Here is a 27,883-nt window from a genome sequence, read left to right on the forward strand (position 1 = left end):
TCCCTGGATCACGGAACCCTGGCAGTGGTGGGCTGCACAGGCTCCAGGGAGGGGAGGTGTGGATAGTTACCTGTGCTCGCACACAGGGTTCTTGGTGGTGGCGGCAGCAGCCTTAGCGTCTCATGCCTGTCTCTGGTGTCCGCGTTGTTAGCCATGGCTCACGCCCTTCTCTGGAGCTTTAAGCAGCCTTCTTAATCCCCTCTCCTCACACACCAGGAAACAAAGAGGAAAGAAAAAGTCTCTTGCCTCTTCGGCAGCTCCAGACTTTTTCCCGGACTCCCTCCCAGCCGCCCATGGTGCACTAACCCCTTCAGGCTGTGTTCACGCCACCAGCCCCAGTCCTTTCCCTGCGATCTGAGATCTGAACGAAGCCCAAGCCTCATCTCCCAGCCCCCAACCACCCCGGCATGTGAGCAGACAAGCCTCTCATTCTGGTGAGTGCTGGTCCACACCAATCCTCTGTGTGGCAATCTCTCTGCTTCGCCCTCCACGCCCCTGTTGCTGTGCTCTCCTCCATGGCTCCGAAGCTTCCCCCCTATGCCACCCACTGCCTCCGCCTGCTAAGGGGCTTCCTAGTGTGTGGAAACCTTTCCTCCTTCACAGCTCCCTCCCACTGGTGCAAATTCCATCCCTATTCTTTTGTCTCTGTTTTTTCTTTTTTCTTTTGCCCTACCCAGGTATGTGGGGAGTTTCTTGCCTTTTGGTAGTTCTGAGGTCTTCTGCCAGCATTCCATATGTGTTCTATAGGAGCAGTTCCACGTGTAGATGTATTTCTGATGTATCTGTTTGGAGGAAGGTGATCTCCACGTCTTACTCTTCCGCCATCTTCCTCAAGTCCTCCTAATTTCATTCTTTTATATGTAGCTTTACAGTTTTCCCAGTGTCACTTATTGAACAGACTGTCTTTTTCTCCATTGTATATTCTAGCCTCCTTGTTGTAGATTAATTGACAATAGGTGTGTGAGTTTATTTCTAAGTTTTCTATCCTATCCCATTCATTGATATTTCTGTTTCTGTGCCAGTACATTATGTTTTTATTTTTTTTGCGGTACGCGGACCTCTCCCTGTTGTGGCCTCTCCCGTTGCGGAGCACAGGCTCCGGATGTACAGGCTCAGCGGCCATGGCTCACAGGCCCAGCTGCTCCGCGGCATGTGGGATCTTCCCGGACTGGGATGCAAACCCGTGTCCCCTGCATCGGCAGGCGGACTCTCAACCACTGCGCCACCAGAGAAGCCCCAGTACGTTATTGTTTTGATTACTGTTGCTTTGTAGTATAGTATGAAGTCAGGGGGTCTGATTCCTACAGCTCTGCTTTTCTTTCTCAAGATTGATTTGGCTATTCAGGGTCTTTTGTGTTTCAATACAAATTTTAAATATTTTTTGCTCTCCTTCTATGAAAAATGCCATTTGTAATTTGATAGGAATTGCATTGAATCTGTAGATTGCCTTGAGTACTAAGTCCTTTTGACAATATTGATTCTTCCAATCGAAGAACATCTGTTTGTGTCATCTCTGATTTCTTTCATCAGCATCTTATACTTTTCAGAGTAGAAGTCTTTTGTCTCCTTAGATGGCTTTATTCCTAGGTATTTTATTCTTTTTATAGAATGATAAATGGGATTGTTTCTTTAATTTCTCTTTCTGATCTTTTGTTGTTAGTGTATAGGAATGCAAGTGATTTCTGTGTATTAATTTTGTGTTCTGCAACTTTACCAAATGCATTGATTAGCTCTAGTAGTTTTCTGATAAAATCTTTAGTATTTTCTGTATATAATATCATGTCATCTGCAAACAGTGACACTTTTACATCTTCTTTTCCAATTTGGTTTCCTTTTATTTCTTTTTCTTCTCTGATTGCTGTGACTAGGAGTTCCAAAATATGTTGAATAAAAGTGGTGACACTGGGCATCCTTGCCTTGTTCCTAATCTAAGAGGAAATGTTTTCAACTTTTCAGTGATGAGAATGATGTTGGCTGTGGGTTTGTCTTACATGGACTTTATTCATTGAGGTAAGTTCCCTCTATTCCCACTTTCTGGGGAACTTTTATCATAAGTCAGTGTTGAATTTTGTCAAAAGCTTTTTCTGCATCCTTTGAGATGATCATATGGTTTTTATTCTTCAGTTTGTTAATGTGGTGTATCACACTGATCGATTTGTGCATTCTGAAGAATCCTTGCATCACTGGAATAAATCCCACTTGATCATTGTATATGATCCTTTTAATGTATCATTGGATTCAGCTTGCTAGTATTTTTGTTGAGAATTTTTGCACCTATGTTCATCAGTGATATTGACCTGTTATTTTGTGTGTGTGTGTGGTGTCTTTGTCTGGTTTTGTTTATCAGGGTTATGGTGACCTACTAGAATGAGCTTGGGGGTGCTCTTTCCTCTGCAGTTTTTTGGAAGAGTTTCAGATGGATAGATGTTAACTGTTCTCTAAATGTTTGATAGAATTCACCTGTGAAGCCATCTGGTCCTGGACTTCTGTTTGTTGGAAGATTTTTAATCATAGTTTCAATTTTAGTACTTGTGATTGGTCTGTTCATTTTCTGTTCATTTCTTCCTGGTTCAGTCTTGGAAGGTTGTATTTTCTAAAAATTTGTCCATTTCTTCTAGGTTGTCCATTTTCTTGGCATATAGTTGCTTTTAGTAGTCTCTTATGATCCTTTGTATTTCTGTGGTGTCAGTTGTAACTTCTCCTTTTGCATTTCTAATTTTATTGATTTGAGTCCTGTCCCTCTTTTTCTTGATGAGTCTGGCTAAAAGTTTATCAATTTTGTTTATCTTCTCAAAGAACCAGCTTTTAGTTTCATTGATCTTTGCTATTGTTTTCTTCATCTCTATTCATTTATTTCTGCCCTGATCTTTATGACTTCTTTCCTTCTACTAACTTTGGGTTTTGTTTGTATTCTTTCTACAGTTGCTTTAGATGTTAGGTTAGGTTGTTTATTTGAGAATTCTTTTGTTTCTTGAGGTAAGATTTTATTGCTATAAACTTCCCTCTTAGAACTGCTTTTGCTGCTTCTCTTATGTTTTGGATCATCATGTTTTCATTTTCATTTGTCTCTAGGTATTTTTTAATTTCTTCTTCTTTAGTGATCCATTGGTTATTTAGTAGAGTATTGTTTAGCCTCCATGTGTTTGTGTTTTTTTCTCTGCAATTGATTTCTAATCCCATAGTGTTATGGTCAGAAAAGATGCTTGGTATGATTTCAGTTTTCTGAAAGTTTCTTTCTTAAACTTTCCAAGGCTTGATTTGTGACTCAAGACATGATCTATCCTAGAGAATGTTCCATATGCACTTGAGAAGAAAGTGTATTCAGCTACTTTCAGATTGAATGTTCTGTAAATATCAATTAAGTCCATCTGGTCTAATGTCTTGTTTAAATCTTGTGTTTCCTTATTCATTTTCTGTCTGGATGACCTGTCTGTTGATAAGACTGTGGTATTAATGATATTGATAAGACTGTGGTATTCATTTTCTGTCTGGATGACCTGTCTGTTGATAAGACTGTGGTATTAATGATATTGATAAGACTGTGGTATTCATTTTCTGTCTGGATGACCTGTCTGTTGATAAGACTGTGGTACTAATGTCCCCCACTACAGCCGTATTACTGTCCATCCCTCCTTTATGGCTGTTAATGTTTGCCTTATATATTGAAGTGCTCCTATGTTGGATGCATATGTATTTACAACTGCTATATCTTCTTCTTAGTTTGATCCCTTGATCTTTATGTAGTGTCCTTCTTTGTCTATTGTAACATTCTTTATTTCAGTCTGTTTTTTCTGATATGATTATTGCTACTCCAGCTTTCTTTTGATTTCCATTTGCATAGAATACCTTTCTCCATCCCCTCAATTTCAGTCTGTATGTGTCCCTAAGATCTGAAGTGAGTCTCTTGTAGACAGCATATATACAGGTCTTGTTTTTTATCCATTCCGCCAGTCTATGTCTTTTGGTAGGAGTACTTAATCCATTTACATTTAAGATAATTATCAGTATGAATGTTCTTATTGCCATTTTGTTAATTGTTTTTGATTCTTTTTTGAAGGTCTTTTTTCTTCACTTCATCTTTTGTTCTCTTCTCTTGTGATTTGATGTCTATCATTCGTGATGTGTTTGGATTGCTTTTTCTTTTTTGTGTGTGTGTACCTATTGTAGATTTTTAGTTGGTGGTTCCCATGAGGTTTTGATATAGCAATCTGTATATATACCAGATTGTTTTAGGTTGCTGGTCTCTTAGTTTCCATTGCATTTCCAATATCCTGCATTTGTACTCTCCTCTTCTCATAGTTGCTGGATTTGATATCATATTTGTGTGGGGATGAATTCCTACCTTTACATTATGTTTGTCTCTACTGGTAAGTTTCCCCATTTGTAATTTTCTTGACTCTATATGTGCCCTTTTTTTTTCTGCCTAGAGAAGTTTCTTTAGGATTTGTTGTATTGCTGGCTTGGGGGTGGTGGTGGTGGTGGTGGTGTGTGTGCTGAATTCTCTTAGCTTTTGCTTGCCTGTAAAAGTTTTGATTTCTCCTTTGAATCTGAACAAGAGCCTTGCTGGGGAGAATATTATTGATTGTAGGTTTTTCTCTTTTATCACCTTAAATATATCATGCCACTCTCTTCTGGCCTGCTGAGTTTCTGCTGAAAAATCAGCAGATAACCTTATGGGGCTTCCCTTGTATGTTATTTGTTGCTTTTCCTTGTTGCTTTTACTATTTTTTCTCTGTCTTTAATTTTTGTCAGTTTGATTAATATGTCTCTGCATGTTCCTCATTGGATTTATCTTGTATTGTACTCTCTGCACTTCCTGGTCTTGAGAGAGTTTTCCCTTTCCCATGTCAGGGAAATTTCTGGTTATAATCTCTTCAAATATTTTCTCCAGTTCTTTCTTTCTCTTTTCTTCTTCTGAGGCCCTTATAATATGAATGTTGGTGTGTTTAATGTTGTCCCAGATGTCTCTGAGACTGTCCTCATTTCTTTTCATTCTTTTTTCTTTACTCTGTTCCATGGCAGTGATTTCCTCCATTCTGTCTCTCAGCTCACTTATTCATTCTTCTGCCTCAGTTATTCTGCTATTGATTCCTTCTAGTGTATTTTTCATTCCAGTTATTGAGTTGTTCATCTGTTTGTTTGTTCTTTAAATCTCCTACCTCTTTGTTAAACATCCCTTGTAACTTCTCGGTCTGTGCCTCCCTTCGTTTTCAAAGATCTTGCATCATTTTTACTATCGTTAGTCCAAATTCTTTTCTGGTAGATGCCTATTTCCACTTCACTTAGTTGTTCTTGTGGTTTTTCTCTTGTTCTTTCATCTGAAACATATTTCTTTGCCATTTCATTTTCTCTAACTTTCTGTGTTTGTGGTCTCATTTCTGCTAGCTGGAGGGTCATTGTTTCTCCTGCTTCTTGTGTCTGCCCTCTGGTGGGTGAGGTTGGTTCTGAGGCTTGTGCAGGCTTCCTGTTGAGAGGGACTGGTGCCTGCCCTCAGGTTGGTGGATCTGGGTCTTGTCCCTCTGGTGGACAGGGCTGTGTCAAGGAAGCAGGTTTACAGGTGGCTATGAGCTCAGTATGGCTTCAGGCATCCTGTCTGCTGATGGGTGGGTCTGTGTTCCTATCCTGCTGGTTGTTTGGCCTGGGGCATTCCAGCACTGGAATCTGTAGGTTGTTGGGTAGGGCTGAGTCTTGATGCCAGAGTGGCAACCTCCTAGGGAGCTCATGATGATCACTATTTTCTGGGGTTTCTGTCCCCAGTGTCCTTGGCCCCCAAGTGACACACAGCCAACCCCCATCTCTCCAGGAGACCCTCCAAGACTCATAGGTAGATTCAGCCCTGGATCCTATGAAGTTACTGTTTTGTGCTGGATCCCAGTGTATGTGAAAACTTGTATTCACCCTCCAATAATGGAGTCTCTGTTTCCCCCAGTCCTGTGGCCCTCCTGTACTCCACCCCCACTGGTCTTCAAAGCCAAATGCTTTGGGTATTCCTCCTTCTACTACCACACCCTCATGCTGGGGAACCTGATGTGGGGCTCAGAACTCTCATTTTTGTGGGAGAAACTCTGTGATATGATTTTTTTCCAGTTCATGTGTCTCCCACCCAGTGGGTGTGGGATTTGATTATGTTGTGAAAGTGCTCCTCCTGCCATCTCATTGTGGCTTCTTCTTTGTCTTTGAATGTAAAATATCTTTTTTGGTTGGTTCCAGTTATTTTCATTGATGGTTATTCATTCAGCAGTTAGTTTTGATTTTGGTGTTTTCATGAGAGGAGATGAGCTTAGGTCCTTCTACTCCACCCTCTTTTCCAGAATCGAGGGGCTGCTCCTTTTAGTTTGGTTGTTTGCTGCCTCTTCCCTCAGCATGTGCTGGCTGTTATCCCCTTGATATGGAATGTGCAGCTACAGCAGCCCTTGCCTGCTTTGGACAGTGGGGGCAGGTCCTGGCACCTGCTCATGAATTTCCTAGGGGCAGATGTTATCCACTTACTCCTGGGACAGCAGGCGCAGGTCCTGGCTCTTGCTCATAGATTTCTTAGTGGTGGGAGCTATCCATACCCTTCTGGGACAGCTGGGACAGGTCCTGGTGACTGCAGGTATATTTTCCAGTGGCAGAACCTATATGCACTGTCCTGGGACAACAGGGGCAGGGCCTGGCATCAACTCACAGGTCTGATAGAGGTGGCTAGTGCCTGCCTCTGGGGCCCAAGATGGTGGCAGTGACTCACACCTGCCCCTGGAGTTCCTGTAGGTGGTGTCCTATTGCCTGGAAGTGCTCACAGGGAAAGAAGCTTTTATGGTGGTCCTACCCCTCTCTTCATGTGACTCCTAATAATGGCAACTTGCCTCTCTAGCAAGCCCAACCTTCTTCAGAATAAACCCTCAGTTGCCACAGTCTGGCCTCTTCAAGCTGTTTCTGCACATCTCACCCTGGTCCTCTCCCTGGATCTGACCTCTGGATCCTGAGCTTCAGCACCTAGCCCCCACCTGCACTGACAGAGGAGTGTCTCAGGTTGGGGAGTGCAGGGCACTCCATTTTGCCTTCCACAAACTTGTTGCTGCTCTCTCTTCTTAGGCTCTGAAACTCCCCTTCCATCCAGGCTGATATCCCCACCAGTAGAGAGATTTTCCAGGGTGCAGGAACTTTTCCTCCTTCACAGCTCCCTCCCTGGGGCATAGACCCTGTCCCCATTCTTTCTTTTTCTTTTTCCTTTTGTCGTACCCATTTACATGGAGGTTTTCTTGTCTTTTTGGATGCCTGAGGTCTTCTGTCAGCGTTCAGTAGCTGTTCTCTGTATTTTCAATGTTTTTGTGGGAGAATGTGAATTCCACGTCCTACACCTCTGCCATCTTGATTTCCCTGCCTCCTTCAGAGGAGTTTATATTCAATTTATTTTTAACAAGACTATATAATTATCATAAACTGTAAGAGAGTGGAGTATTTTGATATAATGAGAAATTGAAATAATTTTCTGAATAATTCATTCCAAATACATTTTGCCTGAAATAGTTGATTGAAAAAAAAACACTTTTATAAATATTTTGAAGTACTAAAGTTTAAAAGGAATAATATAATACCCATGACCCCACCACTTGTTTTAGACTTTATATGTGCTTCAGATCTTGTTTAATAAAAATAAATAAGACTTTTCCTTTGGAATTTTTCCTTCCTTTCATTGTGACAAATACCCTAATGAATTTGTTGTGTTTCAAAGTCTAGTGTTTTATATGTTAACTTTCTTATGTGTATCCAGAAACAATAGAATTTCATTTATTTTAATTTGCATAAGTGATATTTCACTGTATAAACATTTTTCTAACTTTTTAAAAATTTTATGTTTTAAGATCTATCCTTGTTGAGACATAGATAGCTCTAGCCCATCATTTTAATTACTATTCAACATTTCAGCATATGACTCTACTATATTTTAATGTTCACTCATCTATTCTTCTATTGATGAACACAGGTTTTGTTTTCTAATTTTTAATTATTACAAAGTATGTTCCTATGAACATGACATTACATAAATTAAGCTACTTTACATTTCATATGATATAAATAATTGAGTTTCCTAAAGGTTACTAGAATTGGAATGATCAGATGTTGTTTACCTCAATATTCATTTGGACATAATGAATAAAGATTTCTAAACCAAGTCCATAACTTTTATATAATAGTATTCATTTTTTTAGACTTATTGTGAGTCATCTTGTTGCATGCAGTAATGCCCAATGACCATTTCCTCTTCACCCAGGGCACTTTATTACTAGTTTCATCTCTGGACAAAAAGAAATTTTTATTGAATTTTTCATGTTTTATGTTTTCATTTTTCTCTGAATAAATGTTATGTTTACAATCATTGTTCCCACTCATGCAAATTTTAAAATAATGTACATTATAAGCAATGGTCTCTTAACATCATGCTGCTGATCTGTGAAACTGAAATAATTGCTTATACTAAGGACATTTTCAGCAAATTTTGAAATGGCATGAATAGTCAAATTATTGGCCTGAGCAGAATCAATTGTATTTCCTTGCTTGTATTTTCCTTAACCTTTAAGCATTTTTTTTCTCATTTTACAATTGATCTACTTCTAGACTTCTAGACTTTTCAGAATGCCTATTTTTCATTCACTGTGAGAGGCTCCTTCTTCAGTTCAAACCAAGTTACCTTCTAACTAATGCTGTATAAATAGCTCATCATATCAGAGGATGTACAATGGAGCAGGATAGGGTAGTGGTCAAGTGAACCAGAATCAGAGTGCTTAGGTTGAAATCCAGAGTCTGAAACTTATTGTCTGAAATTTAGGAACTCAATTTCTTTTGGGCCCATTGTCCACATATTTAAATTGGTATCTATTTCAGAAGATTATTGTTAGGATTAAATATGATGTTTATAAAGCTCTTATATTTGGAACACTGTAGACATTCATTTATTATTTCAACCTGTTTCTTCCATGTAGGGATAGACTATCTTATTCTGCACTTGATTCTCATATTCTGTTTAGCCATGTTGAGTGATGTGTGATAGTTGCATTACAGACCTCATTTGGCAGTTCCAAAGAAACAGTGGGTTTGGTTATGTGGCCAAAGGCACTTTGAGCTATGACTCAGAACTGAGCTAGTAATCAGCTTATTCCTACAGGTTTTTATTAGCAAAGGCATTTTGCTGATGACTAAGTCTTAGTCATGTGGTAAACACTGACTGTTGTAAAGATAGTACGAGTCCCCCTATATTCTTTACTCATTAACATTAGTTAATGAGTTAACATTCTACATAACCTAGTGTTAACATTCTACATAACCCTGGTACATTTGTCATAACTAAGTGATTAATAATAGTATGTTATTAACTAAACTTACATTGTTTTTTCACATTACCCCATTTAATATTCATAGAAAGCCTGTGAGTTAAGCACTGTTATTATCTTTATTTTTCAGATGAAAAGAAATTGAGTCTTTGAAAGGTTAAATAAATCACCAAGAGCACACAGCTAAAAACACACAATGTAGGAGTCAGAATTCAAATTCATAACTGCCTTATCCTAGAACCTGAGTTCTTATCCATGGGCAAACTATCTCTGTGGGTCAATAACTGTTGATAAGGAGTAATAATTTCTGAAGATGACTTGCCTTGATGGGAGGATTTCCTCTTCAAAAGAGTGATAAAAGGATCAATAGGGAGCAAGCTGGAATCAGAGCAAAGGGAGATTCTGTTCCTTTCTTATTTCTGTACATATGAATATGTCCAGGTTACATTTTTGCTATGCCAGAGTTCTTTTCATACTCAAGGTAATAAAAAAGAAGAATGCTTGTCCTAAAATATTTGCTTGACATCTCCATATTTCTAACCATATCTGTGTCTCTAACTCTGGATCTGAACATCAACTGTGGCAAATAGAGGCTTCCGGGTTAAACGGAAAACCATCTTTTGTGTCTGTTATGCTAAAACATTTTGTGTCTAATGCATATAATAAAAATCACAGTGAATATAGGCATATTATTCAGAATTTTACTTTATAGACAATTTAGAGGAATGTATCTTTCTAGTATATTGAGATATGCATGGAATAATTGAAGAAAGATTAACCTACTTGGGTATATTTTTCTTTGCATGTAAAAGTTAATATTTACTAACTTAGTTAAAACACTAGGTAGAAAATCTTCTATTTCTTTTTTTTTTTTTTTTTTTTTTTTGCGGTACGCGGGCCTCTCACTGTTGTGGCCTCTCCCATTGCGGAGCACAGGCTCCGGACGCACAGGCTCAGCGGCCATGGCTCACAGGCCCAGCCGCTCCGTGGCATGTGGGATCTTCCTGGACCAGGGCACGAACCCGTGTCCCCTGCATCGGCAGGTGGACTCTCAACCACTGCGCCACCAGGGAAGCCCTCTGCTTCTATTTCTTTGTCAATATTATTACTATACAAGAGTGAGATATACTGTAAATATTTACTCTTTGTACTATAGATACTTAAAATGGGGAAAGACATCCAAAGAAATTCTGTCTAGTAGTTTACCTATAACTTCCTGTTTTTAAAAACTCAAAATGTGCATCTGCACTAGTGACCATATATTTTTTAAATATTTGGGCTGAAAATAAAAATATTTGGGCTGGTATTTTCCTGTCGTGTCAGTCTTTTAAGTGACTTTATTGATCTTCCTATTCTTTGTAGAAGCACCAAAAATAGTAAACACTATATTTTACAAAATAAAAAAAAAATTAGTAAAGACAAATGACTTAATAGTGTTTCCAAAAGGATAAATTAAGTTGTGCCTCAAGAATTATGTTTCTATTTTTCTAATTACAAAGAATAACATCCATGTTACCCTTTTAAAAGTGTCAATAGGGCTTCCCTGGTGGCTCAGTGGTTGAGAGTCCGCCTGCTGATGCAGGGGACACGGGTTCATGCCCCGGTCCAGGAAGAACCCACACGCTGTGGAGCGGTTGGACCCGTGAGCCATGGCCACTGAGCCTGCGCGTCCAGAGCCTGTGCTCCACAGCGGGAGAGGCCACAACAGTGAGAGGCCTGCATACTGCAAAAAAAAAAAAAAAAAAAGTGTCAATATAAGTCACATATAGCAAAATTGAATGAGATATTCTATTTAGACATTTTTATTTAACTCTTTCTTCTTTTGTCTCTCTGCTTTACCAGATAGCATTTTCCCCAGAAAATATAATCTGAGGATTGGAAATCATAAGCTTTCCTAATTTTAAAAAATAAATCTGGTCTACTTTTTTGATGTCAGAATATTCCACCTCAATCATTCCATATATTTACCAGCATTATGAGGTCATAATAGTGAAGTCTTTGAGGATCAGAATATAATATTGCGGTTGTTTTTATAGTAAAAATCACATATATATTTACCTAATAGCTCACTTTTATAAGTTTAATTGCTCATAGTTGTCAGAATCAATATATAAATAAGTACTGTGTAATAATGGTTAGTTATTATTTCATTGTTATGAAATGAAAAAGTGGGTCTGGCAATTTTGAAGTTTTTTGTAGTTTGACTATTTAGCATAGGTTTGGTCTATAATGATAAGGCTCTAGATTAAGTGTAGAAATATTGCTGGTCCTATATTAGGGCACATTCCTTACTCTAGATTAAGGGTGTTTCTCTTTTCCCATGACAGTAATGATAAAATGTTAATTACCTAGATTAGGGTACAGAATTTAAAGACATGAATCTGAAAAAAAAAAAAAAAGACATGAATCTGGTCCATGTCAATAGTTCTATTATGGCAGACATCTATTAATTTCATACAAAAGGGGAATTTCTATGAGGTACAAAAAACAGCTATTTTATTGGCCATAAATAATATCTTTACAAATAACACCAAGTTTAACTAAATTCTTTACATTATCTAGATCACTATAAACTGAAAATTAGTTACTAAGATAATTGAGCATAATCTAAAGCAAGAGGGAAATTCAATGCACATCCTCCTTTTTCTTTCTCCACTAAAAATGGCACCAATGCAAGCGACTGGGTCATCAATATTTATTTTGCAATTAATAAAGGATAAAGGATACTTTCTGAATTTTTTTAGATGTTCATATTTTAGCTAAAAGGGCCAAGTGGAAAAGTAATTTTTAAACATTTGTTGGCTATGAAACCAATTTAAGTAAACTCTGATTTAAAAATCCAGACTAGAGCATAGTTAAATATAATGTTGTTAAGGTATTGGGAGATGGTATAGCATTTAAGGAAATCTTAAGTTTGGTGTGTTTATGAGTTTCCTGACATATTTTCAATGCATACTCACGTGTGTACTTTTCTGGAAGGATGCTTTTTCTAATACATTAGATTTCCAATGTGACCCATAGTTTGGAAAATTTTTTTAATTGCTTCTGGCTGATTAAATAAATGAATGACCAAATAAAACGTACCAGGAGACCCAAGTTCACGTTAATGTTCTGACACTAAATAGTTTATGACCTTAGATAAATCACATGAATAATCTTATCTTCTGTTTCCTCATGAATTAGCAAAAAACAATTAGGTCTGTATTATTTCCAAAAATTTTACACTAAATCCTGGAAAAGAAAAAAGACATTAGTGGAAAAGTAGTGAAATCTAAATAAAGTCTTTAGTTTAGTTAATAACATATTATTATTAATCACTTAGTTATGACAAATGTACCAGGGTTATGTAGAATGTTAACACTAGGGGAAACTGAGTAAAGAATATAGGGGAACTCGTACTGTCTTTACAACATTTCTATAAATGAGAATGTAAGAACTACAAACAAAATTTCTATTAAATTAAGTTTTGTGTCTAAAACAAAAAATAAATTATTCTAAAATAAAATATTTATTTTAAAAAAGTATCACAGTTTTAACATCTAGTAAGGCTGAGAATTTATTTTCAACTTAGAAAATATTGGATCTTATATGTTATTAGAGACTCATTGCATGTTTTTGAGCCGGTAAACCACATGATCAAAGGAAAACTTATTTGGAAGTAATGTTTCACATGGAGGGAATAAGGAAAACTAGAGGAAATATGAGTATTGAAAAGCAACTTTATTGTTCTAAACTTGAGCTAGGACTGAAGTTGTGAGAATGGAAGGAAAGCATATGAAAGTATAAAGGTATGAATATCTTTAAAGAAATAATTAACAGGGCTGACTAGGCAAAATCACATAGCCATTATATGTATTGTGTGGTCAACACTGGGCCTTGGAAGTGGAAAGTCATGTTTACTGACTTTTAAAAATAATAATAATGCCTTATGAATTTATCTTTTTCTTTCAAAATTCAAGATTTAGCATGTAATCAAACTTTTTCTAAATAAATCAATTTCTCTTTATCACTTTTTCTCATTTATAAGCATTTTTCTTTAAAGGAATTGGAAATTTTTATATTTTATTACACTGGAGTGTTATATTAAGTAAATAGGTATGTTTCAATTCCACTCAAAACAAAACAGTTTACCTCCAAAAAAATGATCATGATTTTGTATTATGAGAATACATTTTAAAAGGTAATAAAATAAAATATGTTGGGAAAAGTCATTTTTAAACTAGAAAATTGCAATTGGTCTTAATTGGGACTTAGTCTTTTAGCAGTTAGTTCCTTTCACTGTTCTTTTCTGTGTGACTTAGTCTTTTAGCAGTTAGTTCCTTTCACTGTTCTTTTGTGTGTAACACTTTGTGCACTCTGAGAAATCTCTGATCTAACTGCTATGCTCAAGAATTATTTTCATGGCTCTGATTAAACTGCAAAAATTCTCATACTTTAGTCACCCATTACTAAATCAAAATTGCTCTGTGATCAGCTTTTATGATGTTGTCCAACACAACAGTGTTTTCTCTGGAGATCTTACTTGAGACGTTTTCAGAATTGCAAGTCTAAAACTAAACATGTTTGAACATGTTGTTTCACATGACCCTCTATAATTGGAATAGGATATAAATTGTCAACCACCATTAAATGTTTGAGTCACAAATAATCTTTGGAATAAATTAGATCAAAATCTTTCCTTTTCCACAAGGAAATTTGAGAACCAACTATTTTTTTCTGGAATTTTATTTTATTTATTTTTTCACAACTTTATTGGAGTGTAATTGCTTTACAATGTTGTGTTAGTTTCTGCTGTACAACAAAGTACAAGCTATATATATCCATATATCCCCATATTCCCTCCCTCTTGAGCCTCCCTCCCACCCTCCCTATTCCACCCCTCTAAGTCATCACACAGCATCCAGTTAATCATCTTGCGCTATGCAACAGCTTCCTACTAGACATCCATTTTACATTTGGTAGTGTATATATGTCAGTGCTACTCTCTCACTTCATCCCAGCTTCCCCTTCCCCATCTGTGTCCTCAAGTCCGTTCTTTACATCTGGGTCTTTTTTCCTGCCCTGCCATTAGGTTCATCAGTACCACTTTTTCAGTTTCCATATATATGCATTAGCATATGGTATTTATTTTTCTCTTTCTGACTTACTTCAGTCTGTATGACAGATTCTAGGTCCATCCACCTCACTACAAATAACTCAATTACATTCAATTTTACATCTGAGTAATATTCCATTGTATATCTATGTCACATCTTCTTAATCCATTCATCTGTTGATGGACATTAGGTTGCTTCATGTCCTGGCTACTGTAAATAGTGCTAAAATGAACATTGTGGTACATGTCTCTTTTTGAATTATAGTTTTCTCAGGATATATGCCAAGAAGTGGGTTTGCTGGGTCATATGGTAGTTCTATTTTTAGTATTTTAAGGAACCGCCATACTGTTCTCCATAGTGGTTATATCAATTTACATTCCCACTAACAATGCAGGAGGGTTCCCTGTTCACACCCTCTCCGGAATTTATTGTGTCTAGACTTTTTGATGATGGCCATTCTGACTGGTATAGATGATACCTCATTTTGGTTTTGATTTTCATTTCTCTAATGATTAGTGACGTTGAGCATCTTTTCATGTATTTGTTGGCTATCTGTATGTCTTCTTTGGAGAAATGTCTATTTAGGACTTCTGCCCATTTTTTGATTGGATTGGTTTTTTTTAATATTGAGCTGCATGAGCTGCTTGTATATTTGGAGATTAAACCTTTGTCTGTTGCTTCACTTGCAAAAATTTTCTCCCATTCTGAGAGTTGTCTTTTTGTCTTGTTTATGGTTTCCTTTGCTGTGTAAAAGCTTTTAAGTTTCATTAGGTCCCATTTGTTTATTTTTGTTTTTATCTCCATTTCTCTAAGAGGTGGGCAAAAAGGATCTTGCTGTGATTTATGTCATAGAGTGTTCTGCCTATGTTTTCCTCTAAGAGTTTTATAGGCTCTGGTCTTACATTTAGATCTTTAATACATTTGGAGTTTATTTTTGTGTATGGTGTTAGGGAGTGTCCTAATTTCATTCTTTTCCATGTAGCTGTCCAGTTTTCCCAGCACCACTTATTGAAGAGGCTGTCTTTTCTCCACTGTATATTCTTGCCTCTTTCATCAAAGATAAGGTGACCATATGTGTGTGGGTTTATCTCGGGGCTTTCCATCCTGTTCCATTGATCTATTTTTCTTTTTTTGTGCCAGTACCATACTGTCTTGATTACTGTAGCTTAGTAGTATAGTTTGAAGTCAGGGAGCCTACTTCCTCCAGCTCCATTTTTCTTTCTTAAGATTGCTTTTGCTATTCAGGGTCTTTTCTGTTTCCATACAAGTTGTAAAATTTCTTGTTCTAATTCTGTGAAAAATGACTTTGGTAATTTAAGTGGGATTGCATTGAATCTGTAGATCGCTTTGTGTAGTATAGTCATTTTCACAATATTGATTCTTCCAATCCAGGAATATGGTATATCTCTCCATCTGTTTATATCATCTTTGATTTCTTTTATCAGTGTTTTATAGTTTTCTGAGTACAGGTCTTTGGCCTCCATAGGTCGGTTTATTCCTAAGTAGTTTACTCTTTTTGTTGCAGTGGTAAATGGGATTGTTTCCTTATTTTCTATTTCTGATCTTTCATTGTTAGGGTATAGGAATGCAAGAGATTTCTGTGCATTAATTTTGTATCCCACAACATCACCAAATTTATTGTTTAGTTCTAGTAGTTTTCTGATAGCATCTTTAAGATTTCTATGTATAGTATGTCATTGTCAAACAGTGACAGTTTTACTTCTTCTTTTCAATTGGGAGCCCTTTTATTTCTTTTTCTTCTCTCAGTTCTGTGGCTAGGACTTCCAATACAATGTTCAGTAATAGTGGGAAGAGTGGACATTCTTCTGTTGTTCCTGATCTTACAGGAAATGTTTTCAGATTTTCACCATGGATAATGATCTTTGCTGTGGGTTTGTCAAATATGACTCTTGTTATGTTGAGGTAGGTTCCCTCTAAACCCACTTTCTGGAGAGTTTTTATCATAAATCAGTGTTGAATTTTTCTGCATGTATCAAGATGATCATATGATTTTTATTCTTTTATTTTTTAATATTGTGTATCACATGGATTGTTTTGTATATATTGAAGAATCCTTGCATCTCTGGGATAAATTCCACTTGAACATGGTGTATGATTTTTTTAATGTGCTGCTGGATTCTGTGTGCTAGTATTTTGTTGAGGACTTTTGTGTGTATGTTCATCAGTGATATTGGTCTAGAATTTTCTTTTTTTGTGATATATTTTTCTGGTTTTGGTATCAGGGTAATGGTGGCTTCATAGAACAAGTTTGGGAGTGTTCCTCCCTGTGCAATTTTTTGCAAGAGTTTCAGAAGAACAGGTGTTAACTCTTCTCTAAATGTTTGATAGAATTCAGCTGTGAAGCCCTTTGGTCCTGGAAGTTTGTTTGTTAGATGTTTCATTACAGTTTCAGTTTCATTACCTGTGATTGATCTGTTTCTTCCTGGTTCAATCTTGGAAAGTTGTACCTTTCCAAGAATTTGTCCATTTCTTCCAGGTTGTCCATTTTATTGGTATATAATTGATTGTAGTAGTCTCTTAATGATCTTTTGTATTTCTGCAGTGTCTGTTGTAACTTTGCCTTTTTCATTTCTAAATTTATTGATTTGAGTCCTCTCCCTTATTTTCTTGATGAGTCTGACAAAAGGCTTATCAATTTTGTTTATCCTCTTAAAGAAAAAGCTTTTAGTTTTATTGATCTTTGCTATTGATTTCTTTGTTTCTATTTCATTTATTTCTGCTCTGATCTTTATGATTTCCTTCCTTCAACTTTCAGTTTTCTTTGTTCTTCTTTTTCTACTTGCTTTAGGTGTAAGATTAGATTATTTCAGATTTTTCTTGTTTCTTGCAATGAGTTTGAATTGCTATAAACTTCCCTCTTAGAACTGCTTTTGCTGTAACCCATGGGATATTTTTTCTTTCAGAGATTGTTTTATTCGTTGAAACAGTTCAAATAAACATTCATATTGAGGAGACACTGATTTTCACCTCCAGAAATGAATTGAAATTCAGAGATGTTTGGTTGGATTTTAAAAATAAATTTCTATATACCATGCATTATAGGCACAAATTATTTTAAATTTTCAATATTATAATGTGTATTAACTTGGCATTATCCTGCCTCAAGTGCCACAATTTCTGATTTGAAATTCTAAAATTCTGAGAACTTATTTGCTATCTGCATCTAATCTTACCTGAAGTGATAAGATTCTTTGTTTTTTGTGTTGTTTTTTTTTTCATTTTTATTTTTTACGTCTTTATTAAAGTATAATTGCTTTACAATGCGGTGTTAGTTTCTGCTTTATAACAAAGTGAATCAGTTATACATATACATAAATCCACATATCTCTTCCCTCTTGTGTCTCTCTCCCTCTCACCCTCACTATTCCACCCCTCTAGATGGTCACAAAGCACCGAGCTGATCTCCCTGTGCTATGTGGCTGCTTCCCATGAGCTATCTATTTTACGTTTGGTAGTGTATATATGCACATGCCACTCTCTCACTTTGTCCCAGCTTACACTTCCCCCTCTGCATATCCTCAAGTCCATTCTCTAGTAGGTCTGTGTCTTTATTCCCGTTTTGTCCCTAGGTTCTTCATGACCTTTTTTTTTTTTTAAGATTCTATATATATATGTGTTAGCATATAGTATTTTCTGATTCTGACTTACTTCACTCTGTATTACAGACTCTAGGTACATCCAGCTCACTACAAATAACTCAATTTCGAATCTTTTTATGGCTGAGTAATATTCCACTGTATATATGTGCCACATCTTCTTTACCATTCATCTGTTGATGGTTGCTTCCATGTCCTGACTATTGTAAATACAGCTGTAATGAATATTGTGGTACATGACTCTTTTGGAATTATGGTTTTCTCAGGGTACATGCCCAGAAGTGGGATTACTGGGTCATATGGTAGTTCTATTTTCAGTATTTCAAGGAACCTCCACACTGTTCTCCATAGTGGCTATCAATTTACATTCTCACCAACAGTGCAAGAGGGTTCCCTTTTCTGCACACCCTCTTCAGCATTTATTGTTTGTAGATTTTGTGATGATGGCCATTCTGACCAGTGTGAGACGGTATCTCATTATAGTTTTCATTTGCATTTCTCTAATGATTACTGATGTTGAGCATCCTTTCATGTGTTTGTTGGCAATCTGTATATCTTCCTTGGAGAAATGTCTGTTTAGGTCTTCTGCCCATTTTTGGATTGGGTTGTTTGTTTTTTTGGTATTGAGCTGCATGAACGGCTTGTAAATTTTGCAGATTAATCCTTTGTCAGTTGCTTCATTTGCAAATATTTTCTCCCATTCTGAGGGTTGTCTTTTCATCTTGTTTATGGTTTCCTTTGCTGTGCAAAAGGATTTAAGTTTCATTAGGTTCCATTTCTTTATTTTTGTTTTTATTTCCGTTTCTTTAGGAGGTGCGTCAAAAAGGATCTTGCTGTGATTTATGTTTTAGAGTGTTCTGCCTGTTTTCCTTTAAGAGTTTTATAGTGTCTGGCCTTATATTTAGACCCTTAATCCATCTGAGTTTACTTTTGTGTATGGTGTTAGGGAGAGTTCCAATTTCATTCTTTTCCATGTAGCTGTCCAGTTTTCCCAGCACCACTTATTGAAGAGGCTGTCTTTTCTCCACTGTATACTCTTACCTCTTTTATCAAAGATAAGGTGACCATGTTTGTGTGGGTTTACCTCTGCGCTTTCTATCCTGTTCCATTGATCTATATTTCTGTTTTGTGCCAGTACCAAACTCTCTTATTTACTGTAGCTTTGTATTATAGTCTGTAGTCAGGGAAACTGATTCCTCAGGCTCCGTTTTTCTTTCTAGGATTGCTTTGGCTATTCAGGGTCTTTTGTGTTTCCATACAAATAGTGAAGTTTTTTGTTCTACTTCTATGAAAAATGCCAGTGGTAGTTTGATAGGGATTGCATTGAATCTGTATATTGCTTTGGGTAGTATAGTCATTTTGACAACGTTTATTCTTCCAGTCGAAAAACATGGTATATCTCTCCCTCTATTTGTATCATCTTTAATTTCTTTCATTAGAGTCTTATAATTTTCTGCATACAGGTCTTTTGTCTCCTTAGTAGGTTTATTCCTAGATATTTTATTCCTTTTGTTGCAGTGGTAAACGGCAGTGTTTTCTTATTTTCACTTTCAGCTTTTTCAGCATTAGTGTACTGGAATGCCAGAGATTTTTGTGCATTAGTTTTATATCCTGCTACTTTACCAAATTCATTGATAAACTCTGGTAGTTTTCTGGTAACATCTTTAGGAATCTCTATGTATAGTATCATGTCATCTGCAAACAGTGACAGCTTTACATCATCTTTGCAGATTTGGATTCCTTTTATTTCTTTTTCTTCTCTGATTGCTGTGGCTAAAACTTCCAAAACTATGTTGAATAATAGTAGGGAGAGTGGGCACCCTTGTCTTGTTCCTGATCTTAGTGGAAATGCTTTCAGTTTTTCACCATTTTGGGCAATGTTGGCTGTGGGTTTGTCATATATGGCCTTTATTATGTTGAGGCAAGTTCCCTCTATGCCTACATTCTAGAGGGTTTTTATCATAAATCGGTGTTGAATTCTGTTGAAAGCTTTCTCTGCATCTATTAAGATCATCATATGGTTTTTCTCCTTCAATTTGTTAATATGGTGTATCACACTGATAGAATTGCGTATATTGAAGTATCCTTGCATTCCTGGGATAAACCTGCCTTGATTAAGGTGTATGATCCTTTTAATGTGTTGTTGGATTCTGTTTGCTAGTATTTTATTGAGGATTTTTGCATCTATGTTCATCAGTGCTATTGGCCTGTAGGTTTGTTTCTTTTTCACATCTTTGTCTGGCTTTGGTATCAGTGTGTTGGTGGCCTCATAGAATGAGCTTGGGAGTGTTCCTCCCTCTGCTATATTCTGGAAGAGTTTTAGAAAGATAGGTGTTAGCTCTTCTCTAAGTGTTTGATAGAATTTGCCTGTGAAGCCATCTGGTCCTGGGTTTTATTTGTTGGAAGGTTTTATTTGTTGGAAGATTTTAATAACAGTTTCAATTTCAGTGCTTGTGATTGGTCTGTTCCTATTTTCTATTTCCTCCTGTTTCAGTCTCGGAAGGTTTTGCATTTCTAAGAATTTGTCCATTTCTTCCAGGCTGTCCATTTAATTGGCATATAGTTGATTGCAGTATTCTCTCATGATCCTTTATGTTTCTGCAGTGTCAGTTGTTACTTCTTTTTCATTTCTAATTCTATTGATTTGAGTCTTCTCCCTTTTTTTCTTGATGAGTCTGGCTAATGGTTAATCAATTATGGTTAATAGCTAATGGCTAATCAATTTTGTTTATCTTCTCAAAGAACCAGCTTTTAATTTTATGGATCTTTGCTATCGTTTCCTTCATTTCTTTTTCATTTATTTCTGATCTGATCTTTATGATTTCTTTCCTTATCTTAATTTGGTGTTTTTTGTTCTTCTTTCTCTAATAGCTTAAGGTGTACGGTTAGGTTGTTTATCTGAGATGTTTCTTGTTTTTTAAGGTAGGATTGTATTGCTATAAACTTCCCTCTTAGAACTGCTTTTGCTGCATCCCATAGGTTTTGGGTCGTTGTGTCTCCATTGTCATTTGTTTCTAGGTATTTTTTTATTTCCTCTTTGATTTCTTCAGTTATCCCTTGGTTATAAAGCAGTGTATTGTTTAGCCTCCATGTGTTTGTAATTTTTACATATTTTTTCCTGTAATTGATATCTAGTCTCATAGCATTGTAGTTGGTAAAGAAACTTGATATGATTTCAATTTCTTAAATTTACCATGGCTTGACTTATGGGCCAAGATATGATCTATCCTGGAGAATGTTCCATGAGCACTTCAGAAGAGTGTGTATTCTGTTGTTTTGGGATGGAATGCCATATAAATGTCAATTAAGTCCATCTTTTTTAATGTATCGTTTAAAGCCTGTGTTTCCTTATTTATTTTCATTTTTGATGAACTGTCCATTGGTGAAAGTGGGGTGTTAAAATCCCCTACTATGATTGTGTTACTGTGGATTTCCCCTTTTACAGCACTTAGTATTTGCCTTACGTGTTGAGGTGCTCATATGTTGAGTGCATAAATATTTACAATTGTTACATTGTCTTCTTGGGTCAATCCCCTGATCATTAGGTAGAGTCCTTTTTTGTCTCATGTAATAATCTTTGTTTTAAAGTCTATTTTGTCTGATAGGAGAATTGCTACTCCAGCTTTCTTTTGATTTCCATTTGCATGGAATATCTTTTTCCATCCCCTTACTTTCAGTCTGTATGTGTCTCTAGGTCTGAAGTGGGTCTCTTGTAGACAGCATATATAAGGGTCTTGTTTTTGTATCCATTCAGCCAGTCTATCTTTTGGTTGGAGCATTTAATCCATTTACATTTAAGGTAATTATTAATATCTATGTTCCTATTACCATTTTGTTAATTGTTTTGGGTTCGTTATTGTAGGTCTTTTTCTTCTGTTTTGTTTCCTGCCTAGAGAAGTTCCTTTAGCATTTGTTGTAAAGCTGGCTTTGTGGTACTTAATTCTCTTAGCTTTTGTTTGTCTATAAATGTTTTAATTTCTCCATCAAATCTGAACAAGATCCTTGCTGTGTAGAGTAGTCTTGTTTATAGGTTTTACTCCTTCATCACTTTAAATATTTCCTGCCACTACCTTCTGGCTTGCAGCATTTCTGCTGAAAGATCAGCTGTTAACCTTATAGGGATTCCCTTGTGTGTTATTTTTTGTTTCCCCTTGCTGCTTTTAATATGTTTTTTTTGTATTTAATTTTTGACAGTTTTATTTATATATGTCTTGGTGTGTGTCTCCTTGGATTTATCCTGTATGGGACTATCTGTGCTTCCTGGACTTTATTAACTATTTCCTTTCCCATATTAGGGAAGTTTTCAACTATAATCTCTTCACATATTTTCTCAGTCCCTTTCTGTTTCTCTTTTTTTTCTGGGACCCCTGTAATTCGAATGTTGGTGTGTTTAATGTTGTCCCAGAGGTCTCTGAGACTGTCCTCAATTCTTTTCATTATTTTTTCTTTATTCTACTCTGCAGTAATTATTTCCACTATTTTATGTTCCAGGTCACTTATCCGTTCTTCTGCCTCAGTTATTCTGCTATTGATTCCTTCTAGAGAATTTTTTATTTCCTTTATTGTGTTGTTCATTCACTGTTTGCTATTTATTTCTTCTAGGCCTTGTTAAATGTTTCTTGTATTTTCTCCATTCTATTTCCAAGATTTTGGATCATCTTTACTATCATTATTCTGAATTCTTTTTCAGGTAGTCTGCCTATTTCATTTTCATTTTTTAGATCTGGTGGGTTTTTGCCTTGCTCCTTCATCTGCTGTGTGTTTCTCTCTCTTCTCATTTTGCTTAACTTACTGTGTTTGAGATGTTCTTTTTGCAGGTTGCAGGTTCTTAGTTCCCATTGTTTTTGGTGTCTGTCCCCAGTGGCTAAGGTTGGTTCAGTGGTTTGTGTAGGGTTCCTGGCTGGAGGGGCCTAATGCCTGTGTTCTGGTGGATGAGGCTGGATCTTGTCTTTCTGGTGGGCAGGTCCAGGTCAAGTAGTGTGTTTTGTGGTGTCTCTGGCCTTATGATTTTACATAGCCTATCTGCTAATGGACGGGGTTGTGCTTCTGTCTTGTTAGTTTTTTGGCATAGGGTGTCTAGCACTGTAGCTTGCTGGTCATTGAGTGGAGCTGGGTCTTGGTGTTGAGATGGAAATCTCTGGGAGATTTTCACTGTTTGATATTACATGGAGCTTGGAGGTCTCTTGTGGACCAGTGTCCTGAACTTGGCTCTCCCACCTCAAAGGAACAGACTTGATGTCTGGCTGGAGTACCAAGAGCCTGTAATCCACATGGCTCAGAATAAAATGGGAAAAAAATAAAGAATGAAGATAAAATAAAATAAAATAAATTTATTAAAATAAAAAATAATTATTTAAAAAAATTTAAAATTAAAAAGAAAAGAAAGAAAGATAGAAGAGAGCAGCCAAACCAGAAATCAAATTCACCAATGATAACGAGTGCTAAGTACTAAAAATTTAAAAAAAAAAGGACAGATAGAACCCTAGGCCAAATATTAAAAGCAAAGCTATAAAGACAAAATCACACACAGAAGCATAGGCATACACACTCACAAAAAGAGAAAAAGGGAAAAAAAAATATATATATATAGTTGCTACCAAAGTCCACCTCCTCAATTTGGTATGATTCGTTGTTTATTCAGGTATTCCACAGATGCAGGGTACATCAAGTTGATTGTGGAGATTTAATCCATTGCTCCTCAGCCTATTGGGAGAAATTTCCCTTTCTTTTCTTTGTTTGCACAACTCCTAGGGTTCAGCTTTGGATTGGCCCCGCCTCTGTGTGTAGGTAACCTGAGAGTGTCTGTTCTTTGCTGAGACAGGATGGGGTTAAAGGAGCAGCTGATTCGGCAGCTCTGGCTCACTCAGGCCAGGGAGAGGGAGGGGTACAGAATGCGGGACGAGCCTGTGGCAACAGAGGCCAGTGTGATGTTGAACCAGCTTGAGGCACACTGTGTGTTCTCCTGGGGAAGTTGTCCTTGGATCACGGGACCCTGCAGTGGCAGGCTGCACAGGCTCCCAGGAGAGGAGGTGTGGATAGTGACCTGTGATTGCACACAGGCTTCTTGGTAGCTGTAGCTGCAGCCTTAGTGTCTCATGCCCGTCTCTGGGGTCCATGCTGATAGCTGTAGCTCACTCCCATCTCTGGAGCTCCTTTAAGTCGCACTCTTAATCCCCTCTCCTCATGCACCAGGAAACAAAGAGGCAAGAAAAAGTCTCTTTCCTCTTCGGCAGCTACAGACTTTTTCCTGGACTCCCTCCCTGCTGGCTGTGGCACACTAGCGCCTTCAGTCTGGCTGTGTTCACACAGCCAGCCCCAGTCCTCTCCCTGCAGCCCATAGGTTTTGGATCATTGTGTTTTCATTGTGTTTTGTTTCTATTTTTTTATTTCTTCTTTGATGTCTTCAGTGATTTCTTGGTTATTTAGCAGCACACTGTTCAGCCTCCATGTATTTGTGGTTTTTACAGTTTTTTCCTGTAATTGATTTCTAACCTCATACCATTGTGTTTGGAAAAGATAATTGATAAGATTTCAATTTTTTTAAATTTTCCAAGGTTTGATTTGTGATCCAAGATGTGATCTCTTCTGGAGAACAGAACCAGAGAACTTAAGTGACTTAAAGAAATCCTGTAGTTCTCAAAAGATTCTTCAATCACTGTCTACCAACACAAATATTTCTCTTTCTTCATATAATGAAGATCATGGATCTAAATTTATTTGAATAGCCAGAGGGGCACAATTTGTCCCCATTGGAATGGCAAGTTTTGCAGCAATCGTTGTGTATGAATTATATAAATTGAATAGAAGGGAAAATACTAAAATGTCCATTCACCAGATTCACATGTGCCTGGCAACCCAAGGCTTTGTTGCAGGAACAATGACTCTTGGTATGGACTATTCTATGTATCAGGAATTCTGGCCAAAAGCTAAACCTTAGAAAAGATGCTGTCTTGGTTTTGTTGATAGTGCTTGCTTTAGTCAGACATCTTATATTGAGGTTATATATTTATGTTGAAAATAAATTGTTTGAGTGGGTGAGACAATAACATGGTAATTTGAAACTGGCTTCTTTTTTTGCAGGTTTGATTTGCCTGGTCATGAAATTATTGGTGACTAGCTCACTAACTATGTCATTCAAGGGAATCAAATTAGCACAAAAGAAACATGTCACTGCACATGATAATGGTAAAATGTCCACCTTCTTAAGCTCTCCTCATGAAATTAGTTCTAAAGAAGCCAATCGTGAAATACTCCTAGCTGCTACAAAATATCACATGCTTTTGATGTTACATAGGAATTCTATTTGTTTTATGGCATTCTGTTTTTAGGACTGGTTGGCTCTAGAAGAACCCTTTCAGAACAATACATAGAATATAATATTATAATATAAGCCTCCCCACACTAACCAATTGTGTGTGTTTAAACCAATCATGAGAAGCTGATAACAGAGCTGCTTAGAAGTAGTATTTATTTCAGGATCATACTTGTAAATATAATGACTTAATTATGGATCCTAGTTTTCCTTTTTTGTTATTGCAGAATTTTATTTTGCTGCTGCTATTTTAGAATATTTTTAAATTTCACCTTCAAGCAGAAATATGTATTTTAATGGTAATGAAAAGGTAAATGGAAAACACTGTTTAAAATGTGTATAGTATGTTTATTTTCTAAGAATCATAAATATTAAACTAAATAAATTATCTATAATGGAAGTGATTAATGATTTTTGAGCAAGCTGACTTGGTCAGACATTTTATACAAACTTTGGTATACTACAGAATGCTTTATTGCATTTGTGAAGTTCTCTCCTCTAACCTGAATTTATATTCTGTGGTGATAACATGGGGAATATAATGTTAATAAAATGTGAACACTTTAAAAGAAAAAAAGGAAGAATGAGGAGGAGGAGGGTTAAACTCTTGAAGAAGAGAAAAAACTTCACTTTTTGTTTTCTAGCTCCTAAATATTTTCTTCAGGCTGATTTGCCTTCTTTAGGACTGAAGTCATTACAACTTTCTATGTTCTCCTTACAAAGATCTAGGCTAATTCTACTTATGATTGGTTCAGGAATACATCAAATAGAGAACACAGAATTCTTTAAAATTGTTTCTGCATTTAATATTTTAATAATGAAGTCAATGAAGGATTGTTCATTTAAAAAATGTGCATATTTTTTTCCTTCCACTCCATCCTTTGCCTTTTATACAGAAAGACTAGTGTGATATTGGACTTTTTTTTTTAACATCTCTATTGGGGCACAATTGCTTCACAATGGTGTGCTAGTTTCTGCCCCACAACAAACTGAATCAGCTATACATACACACACGTTCCCATATCTCTTCCCCCTTGCGTCTCCCTCCCTCCCATCCTACCCATCCTACCCCTCCAGGCGGTTACAAAGCACCGAGCTGATCTCCCTGTACCGCACGGCTGCTTCCCACCAGCCATCTACCCTACGCTCAGTAGTGTATACATGTCCATGCTCCCCTCTCACCCCATCCCAGCTCACCCCTCCTCCTCCCCATATCCTCAAGTCCATTCTCTAGTAGGTCTGCGTCCCCATTCCTGTCTTACCCCTAGGTTCTTCATGACATTTTTTTTCTTAAATTCCATATATATGTGTTAGCATACGGTATTTTTCGTTCTTTTTCTGTCTTACTTAACTCTGTATGATAGACTCTAGGTCTATCCACCTCATTACAAATAGCTCAATTTCATTTCTTTTTATGGCTGAGTAATATTACATTGTATATATGTGCCACATCTTCTTTATCCATTCACCTGAAGATCGGCACTTAGGTTGTTTCCATCTCCAGGCTATTGTAAATAGAACTGCAATGAACATTTTAGTACATGACTCTTTTTGAATTTTGGTTTTCTCAGGGTATATGCCCAGTAGTGGGATTGTTGGATCATATGGTAGTCCTATTTGTAGTTTTTTAAGGAACCTCCATACTGTTCTCCATAGTGGCTGTACCAATTCACATTCCCACCAGCAGTGCAAGTGTTCCCTTTTCTCCACACCCTCTGCACAGTTTATGGTTTCTAGATTTTTTGATGATGGCCATTCTGACTGGTGTGAAATGATACCTCATTTTAGTTTTGATTTGCGTTTCTCTAATGGTTAATGATGTTGAGCATTCTTTCATGTGTTTGTTGGCAGTCTGTATATCTTCTTTGGAGAAATGTCTATATAGGTCTTCTGCCCATTTTTGGATTGGGTTGTTTGTTTTTTTGTTATTGAGCTGCTTGTAAATTTTGGAAATTATTCCTTTGTCAGTTGCTTCATTTGCAAATATGTTCACCCATTCTGAGGGTTGTCGTTTAGTCTTGTTTAGGGTTTCCTTTGCTGTGCAAAAGCTTTGAAGTTTCATTAGGTCCCATTCCTGCTTCCTTTATCAAAGATAAGGTGACCATATGTGTGTGTGTTTATCTCTGTGCATTCTATCCTTTTCCATTGATCTATCTTTCTGTTTTTGTGCCAGTACCATGCTGTCTTGAATACTGTAGCTTTGTAGTATAGTCAAAGTCAGGGAGCCTGATTCCTCCAGCTCCATTTTTCGTTCTCAAGATCGCTTTGGTTATTCGGGGTCTTTTGTGTTTCCATACAAATTGTGAAATTTTTTGTACTAGTTCTGCGAAAAAATGCCAGTGGTAGTTTGATAGGGATTGCATTGAAGCTGTAGATTGCTTTGGGTAGTAGAGTCATTTTCACAATGTTGATTCTTCCAATCCAAGAACATGGTGTATCTCTCCATCTATTTGTATCATATTTAATTTCTTTCATCAGTGTCATAATTTTCTGGATACAGGTCTTTTGTCTCCTTATGTAGTTTTATTCCTAGATATTGTATTCTTT

The 27,883-nt window shown here is 36.7% G+C and overlaps 1 protein-coding gene and 1 pseudogene across 1 annotated transcript in view; both read left to right on the plus strand.

Moving 5' to 3' along the window:
- Positions 1-27,883, plus strand: part of GUCY1A2 (guanylate cyclase 1 soluble subunit alpha 2) — a 395,366-nt gene that overhangs the window by 348,930 nt on the left and 18,553 nt on the right. The window lies entirely within an intron of this gene.
- On the plus strand, positions 23,916-24,961 carry LOC112415747 (HIG1 domain family member 1A, mitochondrial pseudogene; annotated as a pseudogene).

Source organism: Neophocaena asiaeorientalis, unplaced genomic scaffold (genome assembly GCF_003031525.2).
Source record: "Neophocaena asiaeorientalis asiaeorientalis breed wild unplaced genomic scaffold, Neophocaena_asiaeorientalis_V1.1 scaffold151, whole genome shotgun sequence".
Taxonomy (NCBI): domain Eukaryota; kingdom Metazoa; phylum Chordata; class Mammalia; order Artiodactyla; family Phocoenidae; genus Neophocaena; species Neophocaena asiaeorientalis.